Genomic DNA, 14,453 nt, shown 5'->3' on the forward strand with positions numbered 1-14,453 from the left:
ATCAGGTTTCTTATCTAAAATTACTTGTTGCAAGAAACGCGTTTTACGACCCCCAAGTAACCCACTACAATTAATCGATAATAATTTAAAAGACGCCATCATATTGAAAGCCAGTAGAACCCTTTCTTCAACCTAAAAAGACAAACACTAAAAGCACTCAAGCTAAGAACACAATGCAAAGTACACAATGTCACAGTGACATACCAACGGAATGCACGAGCACACTCAGACAGATAATAACCTAGTACAATGGAATGCAATACTACTGACCCAAGCTCATGCAACGAGAACACTAAAAAACACAAACATTCAAAGCCACTCACAATCAATAGCACACATACCACAAGGGACAAAAACCAGGGGGTGGTGTTAACTACTAAAATGAACATGAGAAAAATAAACACAAACACTAAGAAATCCGGGATTTCTTCACCGCACTCCCACCCTTTTCAGAGTGGGAAGCCTTCCGAGGAGTGACCATAGAAGGAAGCATCGAATGAAGCCCCCTCCCACCGCCCCCCTCTGATCCCTGCGAGTCAGAAAGGGGACTGAGTAGGCCATCCAACTCACTATCCCCTCCCTCCTCCATCCTGAACACTTCATACCTGTTCGACAACACCACAGTTTGTCCAGGTTGAAGCGAAGGGGATAAATCCTCCCCTACCAAACCCCCCGATTCCGCCGCAATTTCAGACCACTGGCCCAACCTTTCGGCTGCACTCTTTTCCCCACTAACCTCCATTCCATCCCTAGTACTCTCCCTCACCCCCTTACTACCCCCACCCTCTGTAGCATACTCAGAACAACTACTCTCCCCTTCACCCCCTTTACTAACAACACTCTCCCCCTCAACACTAAAAGTCTCATTGTCTTTCACTTCTGTTTCTTTCTGCATCTCTGCTCCCGACACCTCTTCCATCTCTACTGCACTCTCCTGCTGTCTGCCTTCCGCCCCTTTTCCTTCTTTCTCTCCCACCTGTCCTCTCTCTTCTGTTACCACATCACTCTCTACCATCGCCCCATCACTCCCTTGGAAAGACCCTCGAACTCTGGCCGCATACGTGTTCTGATCACGACGACCATGACAGTTTTGCCTGGTATGTCCACGTTTGTTACATTTAAAACATAAGGGTCCACGCCCATCAACCACCACTAAAAACTGAAAAGATTCATACTGTGCTATATCCGGAACATTATCACGTTGACTCAATGGGACACGCACAACCACCTCTCTAACACCGGTTCGAATATGTTCTTGGCCCTTAACATTCGAAGTTTCCCACTCATAGGCAATAACTTCTCCTTCTAATTTTTCACGAAAAAACTCGTGAACGAACTCTCGGTTAACCCAACCTGGCAACCAATGCAGCCTCGCCCTAAACACATAACTGTCACTTTCGCAAACAAAAAAGTTAGCACCACGCACCTGTAACTCAGGCACATGACGCAAAAAGTCTTTACGAACCTCCTCCGAAGAGAATATCACCGCCCAGGTTGCACCATACCTCCCCTGAAACACACACTCAATATCCTCGATATCCACATGGTCTGTCAAAATTTTAATAATGTCCTCACGAGAAACAAAAGTTCTTCTTAATGATGGCAAACACAAAGACACAGTTCTACCTAATTCGTCCACATCCACAAAGCGATTGGACATAATTAGCACAAAAAGGGATTTTTTGGGCCTAAAAAGACCCAAAAACGCAATAAAAAAATTTTGAAAGCAAAAGATAACAGTTAGGCGAAGGTATTGCCACTGCGCAAAGCTGAAAAAAATACACTTTGTCAGTTGGGTTATACGAAAAGACCGTTCTTACATTATACTTTATTTTTGTCTTCTACATAATTCATCACATTGTGCTACATTTGTAACACACAAAACGCTCATTTTAAATATAATCTGAGACGTGCTTCGTTTTGTGCTCCTCGCCGGAACACGATCCGCAGCGTACCAGTGGGAAAGTACAGACAATTTTAGTAATTATCATAATGCGATTCGTTCCTTCATACTGTCGTTTCCAAGACGCTCGTTATGTTGTGACGTCATCGTGGCGCAAACGGCAGTTACCCATCCTTAAAGACAGTACGTTCTATTTATGCATGCTGAGAGTCAATGAGACGGTACGATATCGGTTATGGTTGACTTCAGTATTGGAAGTAATGTGTGGCCTCTTTGATAAACACAGACATATGTTCCAGAGAAGAATGCATAATTTACTACTTGTATTTATGAATGTTCTAATAACCATCTGCATATACACGTACTACATCTTAGCTATATAAACCGAAAAGTGGCTCCTACTAGTGTACTGTTCACGCAGTACATATACTAAAATTGGAACGATACAGAGAAGATTAGCATGGCCCCTGCGCAAGGATGACACGCAAATTCGTGAAGCGTTCCATATTTTTTTTCACTAACACATGAATACAAATACAAATATGCGCGCAAGCATTTACATGACATAATCAACAGAGAAAACAAGCAAACAAGTGAGTAAAAAATCAATAACAACAGCAAATTGTAATGAGAGTTGTTACTTCTTTTTAAACTAGACATCTTTAGTTCTTATATTTTGTTTAGAGTAGCCCCCGTAGAGGCAATTAAAAATTGTGCTAGCCGCCCAGTTAAGGGCGTCTGCACGGGGTATTGGGAATAGTTTTCAACTAGCAATAACCACGCCTCGGATTTTTTTTTTTTATATATTTCGAGGAAATCACCCAAAAAGGGGTTCCCCATTTATTCCTGTATGAAGACATAAACAATATCAGGAATCAATATATGAATGAAAATGAACATGAACGATTGATGATAAATGATACATACAACGAAAATGAAAATGATTATCAATGAAAACTGCACACACCTCCCTTAATATATATACAACATGATCACACTCACACCACACACAACTATATACAACATGATCACACTCACACCGCACACAACTACTCAAAATATATTACATACCACCATGTAAAACTTATAACCAGTGAATTGAAAACAAACACAAAACTGTATACACCTCCCTTAATATATACAACATTATCACACTCACACAGCGCACAATTACTCACTAACACAGAAAAACTCTCCCCCCTCTTAATAATACCAAATTTGAAAAATACAAGAAATGCCTTCTCAACACGACATTACATACCACCATAAAAAAATAAAACCATTGAATTGAATACCTACTACCAAATATCAGTGAAGATTACCAAATCGGAGACCTGGATATCAATATGATGACTATAAAATTCAAATATGAAATATTAACCTACTCCCCGTATCCACATGACAAAACAAATCAGTACATAACCATAGTTTAACAAATTCAAAATCTGACATACGAAAAAAATCAACCCTAATCCTACTTTTTAAATGTGCCAAAAACCTGAGTACTAACTGGTTACTAGTTACCACCTTTCGATCAAATATAAAACTGCATTCCTTACAACCCATATAATATACTTATAGTAAGATAACAAAATTAACCCAATATCCCGACGAACCGACGAACCACTAAGGGGAAGTAACCCAAATCGAACTAACTCGTAATCAATATTAACTTTACCTTTCGTTAAATCTAACAACCAACCAAATATAATATTTCTAAGAGGGCGACAAAAGTACAATCATAAAATAAATGTTGAGCACTCTCTACTGCTAAATTACATAAGAAACACTGCTTAAAAAGAGAAATACGTCTAGCATATAACTGATAGGCTAACGGTAAAGAGTGATAGATTAATCTATAATACAATGATTTAGTGACCGGATCGATACACTTATTATGCAAATTAGTCCATACTAAAGGAAAATCAATACGTGGAAAAGCAATAACTGTAGAATGACACTGAGCTACGTTATGAAGTAAAATATTATAAAAAGACCTAGTATTTAAAAGAAACCAATTATCTATGTCACATAACTCCTCTAACTCCCGCAATGCAGCTAAACAGTTTAAATAAAATAAAGGAATAAACTCACTGTGTGGAATTAAATTATTCTTAAACGACTCATCATAATCCCGTAACGATAATCCTATCCAGTATGTAGCAAAAAAACTCCACTTAGCATCCGACCCAATTATTAAACTACGCAGGTGAGACAACAACAAAGCTTTAACTTTAACCTTAACATTAACTAAACCAACCCCACCGTTATCCTTACTCTGATATACCACTACACGTTTAATAGGCTCATTTTTAGACAGCCATAAAAAATTAAAAAGTTCCCTTTCAAAGAGTTTTAAATAATGCTCTGTAACAGGGCGAACACTAGCCACGTACCACAATTTACTACAAGCCATTATATTAGAAAATACACTTTTTCCAAAAATAGAAACACTGCGACTTTTAGCCAAACTTAACACTTTACGGAATTTAGAAAGAACAGGAACCCAAACGTCATCCTCGTCAAATTTAGTACCCGTCAAAACCCCCACAATTTTATTATGGTCGATCCAAGAAATGCCAAAAGGATGATCGGACCGACTTTTCCATTTACCCAAAAAAATACCAAAAGTTTTAGCCAAATTTAATTTAGCTCCAGAAGCCAAACCGAAACGATCGCAAATAGAAAAAACCCGCTTAATGGATGACTCTTCTGTAATTACCACCGTACAGTCATCAGCATACGCCGAGACTGTACTAATTTCAGAGGTTCCTGGAAGTTTTAAACCGATAATTTCCGAATCCGAACGCAGTTTCGTCAATAATGGCTCTATTACCAAAACATAAAGCAAGGGAGACAACCCACAACCCTGACGCACCGAACGAGTCACCGGAAAAGGGGCAGATATAAATTGATTAACGATGACCGAACTAAAAATATCATTATAAAGAATGGATACCCATTTACAAAATTTCGGACCAAAACCATAACAGCTTAAGGCTTTAAACAAAAACTGATGAGAAACACGATTAAAGGCTTTCTCTTGATCTAAACATAAAAATGCGCACGCTAAATCTTTTTGATCGACATAATCTGAAATATTCCTTAACAAATGCGCATTATCTAAAATTGAACGACCGGGAACAGAGCACGTTTGATCTAAATGGATCAGATCTTCCATGACCTCTCTCAGACGCAACGTTAAAATTTTTGACAAAATTTTATAATCCACATTTAAAAGAGAGATTGGTCGATAATTTTTGACAAACTCAGACTTATTCTCATCCTTACAAATTAAAATGATATATGAATTTCTCAACGAAGGAGGGAGAATACCTTCTTTAAAAGCCAAATTGTAAACATGTAACAACGCATCTCCTAAAACATCAAAATTATACAAATAAAACTCTTTTGAAAAACCATCTGAACCAGGAGATGTGTCAGATTTCATTTTCTTTAACGCCAAAAGAATTTCTCCCTTAGAAATAGGACGATCTAAAAACTCACTGAAAGTAGCATCCAACGTTTGAACCCCACCCAAAAATTCATCTACAGCTGCATCATCTATATCCTGTACACTAAAAAGTTTTGAATAAAATTCTCTAAAAACCCCCAAAATTTCCTTAGAAGAAGTAACTTTCACATTATTATTGTCTAAAATACTATTAATAGCTTTCTTCTTACCTTTAGAATTTTCTAACTTTAAAAAATATTTAGTAGGCTTTTCTGCATCCTCTAACACTCTAGCTCTTGAACGAATCACCGCCCCCCTATCCCTCTCCTTCTCTAACATTAATAGCTGATTTTTGACTTCTTTAATTTGATCAATAAAACACCCCGGCTGATAAGATTCTGCTACAGATAACTTATTAAATTCTCTCTCTAAAGACCTTTTGCTAGAAAAATAAAGTTTACTTTTATATTTAGAATAAGAAATAATGAACTTTTTTAACTCTACTTTAAATTGATCCCACCCTTTTAAAGTAAAATCTAACTTGCTAATCCTATGCAAACAAAATAATTTAACCTCATCCTTTAATTCATCCCCTAACAAAGAATTATTAAATTTCCAATACCCCGGTCCAAATTCTAACCCACAAACGTTATCTAAAGAAAGTTCAATAAAATCATGATCGGAAAAAGAACAGGGTAAAATATTAAAAGACTTAATATTATTTAGAAATGAACTAGAAATATAAAACCTATCTAACCTACAAGCCATAAAAGAATTTCGCCAAGTAACTGAAACTTTATGAGGAAATAAGGATCTAAAACTATCAATAAGACCAAAGTCATGACGAAGCACCTTTAAATTATCTGCACCCACCATTCCTCTAGTAGGATTCCCCCCTAATTTATCTAACCTAACATTACTAACACAGTTAAAATCCCCACCAAAAATAACCACACGATTAGTGCAAAAATTAGAATACAAGTTATCAAAAAATTGAACTCGATCTAAATCGTTATTGGGAGCATAAACATTAATTAGTCTAAACAAAGTATTACAAAACATAACATCGATAACAATTAAGCGCCCCTCTAAATCATGATAAACTTTCTGAACACCCACCCCTAACCTATTCGAAAAATAAACACCCACCCCCCTACTACGGTTTGATCCAAAACTCCAAAAACACTTCCCCCCCAAAATACCACCCACCGATTTGGCTACTGTTAAATTATAAATATGCGTTTCCTGCATAAACACTATATCAGGTTTCTTATCTAAAATTACTTGTTGCAAGAAACGCGTTTTACGACCCCCAAGTAACCCACTACAATTAATCGATAATAATTTAAAAGACGCCATCATATTGAAAGCCAGTAGAACCCTTTCTTCAACATAAAAAGACAAACACTAAAAGCACTCAAGCTAAGAACACAATGCAATGAACACAATGTCACAGTGACATACCAACAGAATACACGAGCACACACAGACAGATAATCACCTAGTACAAAGGAATACAATACAAACCCAAGCTCGTGCAACGAGATCACTAAAAAACACAACCATTCAAAGCCACTCACAATCAATAGCACACATACCGCAAGGGACAAAAACCAGGGGGTGGTGCAAATAATTAAGATGGCCATTAGAAAAATAAAAACACAAATTATGCAATCCTCGACTTCTTAACAGCACTCCCACCCTTTTCAGAACTGGGAGCCTTCCGGGGAGTAACCATAGAAGGGAGCTTCAAATGAAGGCCCCTCCCATCGTCCACCCTTGAATCCTGAGAATCAGAAAGGGGACTGAGTAAATCCAACTCACTGTCCCCCTCATCATCCATCCCCAACACTGCATACTGATTAGACAACACCACTGTTTGCCCAAGTTGCAGTGAAGGTTCTAAATCCACCCCCGACCTACCCCCACCCCCCCCCCTGAAACTTCAGACCAGTGGCCCGACGCCTCAGCACTACGCTCCTCCCCACTAACTTCCATTACATCCCCAGCACTCTCCCTCCCCCTCTCACTACTTTCCTCTACTCTAACTTCAACAGATTTACTCTCTCCCACCTCTACCCCGCTACTAACATCACACTTCTCACCCCCACAAACTGTCCCACTGTCTTTCTTTTCTGTCTCTTTATCTTCCGTCCTCTCGACTGCCCTCTCCTGCTCTTTCTCCTTCTGTCTCTCCGCCTCCCCTGTCGTATTCGTTTCTCCTCCTTTTCCGCTCTCCTCTGTTTCCACACCACTCTCCTCCATAGCCTCCCCTGTCTCCTCAACATCTCCACGAACCCTCGCCGCATATGTGAAACGCTCACGACGCACTTTGCAATTCTGCCTAGTGTGTCCCCGACTGTGACAATTAAACAAAGAGGACCACGCCCTTCCACTACAATCAAAAAATGAAAACCATCAAAATCAGTAATATCTGGGATATCGGAGCGTTTGCCGTGGGGAACGCGAACAATCACTTCCCTAACACCGGTACGAATGTGTTCCTGTCCTTTCACAGACGATGTTTCCCAATTATAAGACAGAACCTCTCCTTGCAACATTTCATGAAAGTACGTGTACACATATTCACGCTTAACCCAACCAGGCAACCAGTGGATTCTGGCTCTAAATGCAAAAGTTTTTCAAAATGTCAATAACATCCTCCCTGCTTACAAAAGACCTTTTTAAAGACGGCAAACAAAGAGACACCGTCCGACTCAACTCATCCACATCAACAAAACGACTCGCCATAACGATCGTAAAATTTTTTTGGGCCTGAAAAGACCCAAAAACACAAAAATTTAGTTTTTTGGAGCAGATATAAAACAGGTGCCACAAAATGAGAAATGACAGATTTAATATTAATAAATGAAATTCCAATCACAGATATAAAGCACCTGAAAAAAAATAAAAAATGAAAAAAAAAAAAAAAAAAAAAAAAAAAAAAAAAAAAAAAAAAAAAAAAAAAAAAAAAAAAATTATTCTAGCAAATAATATAATTTTCCTTTATCATTAAATGATACAAATAATTTTGGTTTCACCCACACACAGTCAAAAACATCTGGCGACAAACGCACTCTATCAACAAAAATTCTAAACTTTAAACGACTTAAAAAAGTATAAACAATCGACTCAGCCGTTACAGACTTCGTGCGATACTTAACATCGCACCTCGCGAACCATATTACATGTTTAGCCAACATTACAAGATATAAAACGACTTTTAAACGTTCCCTATTAGAATACTTAGGGAACGTGTTAAAACGCATCATATTACATGATAAACAAACAGAACCTTTAGTTAAATCAAAAATTAAATTACTAACAATAATCCACAAAGGCTTAACCATTTCACAATAAAAAAATAAATGTTCTATTGTTTCTACATCATCACAAAAAGTACAAAGCTTATTCAATAAAGGTCGTTTACGAGATAACACATAATTAGTGGGTATAATATCATGTAATATTTTAAAAGAAACAGTCTTTAAACAAGGATCAATAAAATTACTCCTAATATTAGTAAAACCCTCTTTAAAATTAACTGTTGGAAAAACTCTATTCAGACTGGATTCAGTAAACACATGAATTAATAACATAGCATAAAATTTATGACTAGTCATATTAGTAAACCAATTAAAGTCAGGATACAATGACATAAAATACTTAAAGGTTTTCAAACACTGTACATAAAAAGGAGGTATATTAGTTGAATGTGGTCTTAAATTAGATGCAAAATCTGGATTAATATGACGTAAAGAATAACCTAACCAATAAGATACAAAATATGTCCATTTACTATCTATATCTAAAATACATTTATACAAATGCATCAACATAAAAGCCTGTAACTTTGATTTAATATGCAAACAATTTAATCCCCCTTTATCATATGAATTATATAAAACAGTTCTCTTTAAAGGTTCAAAAACTCTACTATTCCATAAAAACCGAAACGCTTCAAACTCAAAAAAATTAATGTAATGAACAGGAATCGAAATAACTGCAGCTTTAAACCAAATTAATGACATTCCTAAAGTCTTAATAATATTATTCCTACCATAAATTGATAAAGCTTTATCGTCATACTGTCTTAACATAAAAGTAAACTTATTACATAACTTATTCCAATTGTCATCAGGAGTAACCCGGGGCCCAAACATCACCCCCAAAATACGACCTGAACTGGACCAAGTAAGCTCCGAAGAGTTATCCACCGAATGTTGCCAATCTCCAAACGATATGGCTTTCGTTTTCCTCATGTTGAGTTTGGCTCCGGAAGACCTTCCATACAACTCGCACACTTCTAACAATCGTCTCACACTCTCAGCATCCTTACATATTCCATTACCATCGTCAGCATAAGCAGAAAACTTCGCTTCCTCATCATGTCCTGGAATCGGAATTCCTTTTATCATCTTATCATTCCTGACTCGAATTGCAAAAGGCTCAAAAATCAAAACATACAATAAAGGAGATAGACTACAGCCCTGACGGACAGAACGTTTAACAGGTAAGTAATTTGATAAAAACCCATTTACTAAAACACTACTATAAATATCATTATATAATAACCGAATCCATTTAATAAAATCGGATCCAAATCCATACTTCTCTAAACAATTAAACATAAACTCATGACTAACTCTATCAAACGCTTTCTCTTGATCTAAAGAAACAAAAGCAAAAGACCACTGTTTTTCATTACAATAATTAACAACACAGCGTAATAAATGTAAATTATCATGGATTGATCTCCCCTTAATACCACAAGTTTGATCTGAATGAACCAGATCAGTCATAACAATCGATAAACGTAACTGCAAAGCTTTAGATAAAATTTTAAAATCAACATTAAGCAAAGAAATAGGTCTCCAATTTTTAAGATATTCAGGATTATTTTTATCTTTCAAAATTAAATTAATATAAGACAACCTCATAGACTCAGGTAAAATACCTTTTTGAAATGATAAATTATAAATATTAACTAATATCATACCAAAAATATCCCAAAACGTCATATAAAATTCTTTAGTTAAACCATCTGAACCTGGAGATTTATTATTATTCATTAACTTAAGAGCCCTAGTACATTCATCTAAATCTATTAAACCTTCACACAAATCATTACTATCATCAATACTAGGTAAATCATTTAAAAAAACATCCATTAAATCATGATCAATAGGTTCATTAACAAACAAATTTTCATAAAAAGATTTACAACATTTCATAATAGAAAAAGTATCATCATATACATTACCATCAGAATCAATTAATTTCTTTATAATTTTATCATTCCCTTTCTTAAATTCTGTTCTTAAAAAATATCGTGAAGGGTTCTCATTATTATCAATCACCTTAGCTCTGGAACGTATAATCGCACCCTCGCTCAATTTACTATGAATATCAAATAACTGTTTCTTAATAATTCTAACTTGATCCTCATAATCACCCGGAAATTCAACATTTAACTTTAAAATATCTCTATATCGTCTATGTAAGCTATTAATTACCTCCCTTTTCTCCCTTGCTTTATTCTTAGAATAATTAATAACAAACTCCCTAATTTTAACCTTTACCTCCTCCCATTCCTCCAAACTTAAATTATCTCCCTTCCCTAAAACCTGCCAAAAAGATCGAAAAGATTCCCTAAACACATTATCTTGTAAATAACTATTATTAAATTTCCAAAACCCACATCCTATTTTAATAGCATCATCAAAATAATTAAAATCAGCTACTACAAAATCATGATCAGAAACTGAACATGGTAAAACAGAAACATCATTAAGAAAATTAACACACTCTGAAGATACATACATTCTATCTAATCGACAAAAAATATTTTTCCATCGCCATGTTGTAGAAACCTTATCCGGATAAATATGTCGAAAAGCATCTATAAGATTATAAGTCTTTATTAACCGTTTAATACAAACTGACCCATCTAAACCCCTCCTAGAACTACCCCCCACCTTATCTAATTTAACATCCATGATACAATTAAAATCCCCCGCCATTATTATCTTTCTCCTAGTAACTAGATATTGTTGTAAAGATTCAAAAAACTGATTACGGTCACAAATTAAATTAGGTGCATATATAGAAATAAAACGAAATGAATCCCCAAAAATATCAATATCTAAAACAACAATTCTACCATCAAAATCATACTGTCTTTTAATAAATTTATAAGAAACATGATTAAAAACTAACACCCCAACCCCTCTCGACACATTCGTCCCAAAACTCCACACACCCTCACACCCCTGATTCAAACAAAACATCCGCCCCTCTTCCATACACGTCACTCCCGTCTCTTGTACAAAACATACATCTGCCCTGACATTCTTGCACTCAGACCAAAACACACTCCGCTTTCGCTCACCACGCATACCATTGCAATTGACACTCACACACTTGAACGTTCTATTCATGCTTGAAACAAAAGAAAATCTCTCATCACCTCAACACATGAAAAAAAACCAAGTTCAAAGTACAATGTTAAGTACATAGTACTTAACAAAAAACACGCATACCCTATCAAAATAAAACCCAAAGCAAAGAAATCCCAGAATATATACAAAAATGTACAAACAAAAACAAAAAGTACATTGAGAAAACATATAAAGAGACCCATAATGAAATTAAGACAACAAACCTTCTCCAAAAAAAACAAAAATAAAGAGAAAAAACAAAAACCCAAACACACCAAACAAAACCTCCAATGACATAAAGAAAACAAACCCCATCTATTACCCCAAAACAAAACCCTCGAATAACACAAAAACCAACAAACTGCAATAAAATAAACCCTAAAAAAAAGAAAAGAATACAAAAACAAAAACAGGTATACACTAATACACAAAAAAAACGCAACACTAAAAAACTTACCCCAAATATCCACCAGAAACATAACACAAAAACCGAAAATGAATAACATCAAAGTACCACAAAGTCTTCTATACACTAAAAACACAAGTTCAAAAAGTTAATCCCAAGAAAAACACTTCACAGAAGAGCGGACAACCCCTCCGATCCAGTGTCCAAACCCTCTTGAGACAAAACCTCAAACGGATTGGAACTGATAACACCATCATCCGATCCATCTGACCTCTTCTTCTTAGGCGTAGTTCCTAAACCTTTCTTCTTATCTTTCCTCTTCGCTGCCTTCGTCTTCAACTCCGGACTCACCGATTTCCCTCCTTGAGATGGTATCGTGACTCCCTCCATATCACAAATAACAAGATCTCCAGTCAAAGAAAAGGGGTCCTCAGTGTCCTCAACTGCAGAGGCCATAACAACCTCAGGCTCGTCAGCCCAAACTGACACCGTTTCCGCAAAAGTCTTTACAGCAGTCTGACTTCCCTGAACAGGGGCGGAAACCTCCTGCTGCTGTACCGACTCCACCTGCTTCTGACGTTGTTGTTCCAATTGTTGTTGCTGTTGCTGCTGCTGTTGTTGCTGCCGTTGTTGTTGTTGCTGCTGCTGATGTTGTTGCTGTTGTTGTTGTTGTGGCTGCTGTTGCTGCTGCTGCTTCTTTAAAGAAGGGCAGTTCATCCGAACATGTCCGATCGTCCGACATTTCAAACACAAGGGGCGCCTCCCCTTAGTTGTGATAAGAAAACTAAATTTGTAATCTCCTGGCACATTAACAATGTGCGGAATTACTGCAAATTTCTCCTCAGAACAGAGGAGACTGACTTCTCGCACACCAGTCCGCAAACCTTTTAAACCTTCTCGTTTAGATGTCTCCTCCCGGATCTCTGTGACGTCACCATACTGGTTAAAAAACCTATGCAAAAAACCATCACCAATATATGAAGGAATCCAATGGACACGGAGCACCGTCGACATCCTATCTAAACAAACAAAAGTCCAGTGAATCCCATCTGCCACCTCCTTACTCTCCTCCAACATCACCCTGGCTTTCCTCTCCTTCGAACGAAAAGTCACGAAAAACTCATTCGGGCTTTCCCGTCTAGTAATCCTTTCTACTCCTTGGAGACTAAACAGGTCCTCAAAATCCTTTGTAAACAAATCCTCGGAATAACTAAAACGTTTAGCTCCTGAAATAACAATCTTGACAGTGCGTGACTTGTCGTCCTTTAAAACCTCCCCTAAAAGGGGAACCACTGTGGAATCTACTATAGCCATTGAAACTGCTAGAGTATTGCCACTGCGCAAAGCTGAAAAAAATACACTTTGTCAGTTGGGTTATACGAAAAGACCGTTCTTACATTATACTTTATTTTTGTCTTCTACATAATTCATCACATTGTGCTACATTTGTAACACACAAAACGCTCATTATAAATATAATCTGAGACGTGCTTCGTTTTGTGCTCCTCGCCGGAACACGATCCGCAGCGTACCAGTGGGAAAGTACAGACAATTTTAGTAATTATCATAATGCGATTCGTTCCTTCATACTGTCGTTTCCAAGACGCTCGTTATGTTGTGACGTCATCGTGGCGCAAACGGCAGTTACCCATCCTTAAAGACAGTACGTTCTATTTATGCATGCTGAGAGTCAATGAGACGGTACGATATCGGTTATGGTTGACTTCAGTATTGGAAGTTATGTGTGGCCTCTTTGATAAACATAGACATATGTTCCAGAGAAGAATGCGTAATTTACTACTTGTATTTATGAATGTTCTAATAACCATCTGCATATACACGTACTACATCTTAGCTATATAAACCGAAAAGTGGCTCCTACTAGTGTACTGTTCACGCAGTACATATACTAAAATTGGAACGATACAGAGAAGATTAGCATGGCCCCTGCGCAAGGATGACACGCAAATTCGTGAAGCGTTCCATATTTTTTTTCACTAACACATGAATACAAATACAAATATGCGCGCAAGCATTTACATGACATAATCAACAGAGAAAACAAGCAAACAAGTGAGTAAAAAATCAATAACAACAGCAAATTGTAATGAGAGTTGTTACTTCTTTTTAAACTAGACATCTTTAGTTCTTATATTTTGTTTAGAGTAGCCCCCGTAGAGGCAATTAAAAATTGTGCTAGCCGCCCAGTTAAGGGCGTCTGCACGGGGTATTGGGAATAGTTTTCAACTA

General features: G+C 36.8%; 2 non-coding genes across 2 annotated transcripts; both read left to right on the forward strand.

Annotated features, from left to right (window-relative positions):
- Positions 1 to 2,309: 2,309 nt before the first annotated feature.
- LOC121384837 lies at positions 2,310 to 2,415 on the forward strand. Its single transcript, XR_005959454.1, has one exon. It is a non-coding gene; the product is annotated as a U6 spliceosomal RNA (small nuclear RNA).
- Positions 2,416 to 14,089: 11,674 nt separating this feature from the next.
- On the forward strand, positions 14,090 to 14,195 carry LOC121384839. The gene has a single exon (XR_005959456.1). It is a non-coding gene; the product is annotated as a U6 spliceosomal RNA (small nuclear RNA).
- The last annotated feature ends 258 nt before the right edge of the window (positions 14,196 to 14,453 follow it).

The sequence above is a fragment of the Gigantopelta aegis genome, chromosome 10 (assembly GCF_016097555.1).
Source record: "Gigantopelta aegis isolate Gae_Host chromosome 10, Gae_host_genome, whole genome shotgun sequence".
Lineage (NCBI taxonomy): Eukaryota > Metazoa > Mollusca > Gastropoda > Neomphalida > Peltospiridae > Gigantopelta > Gigantopelta aegis.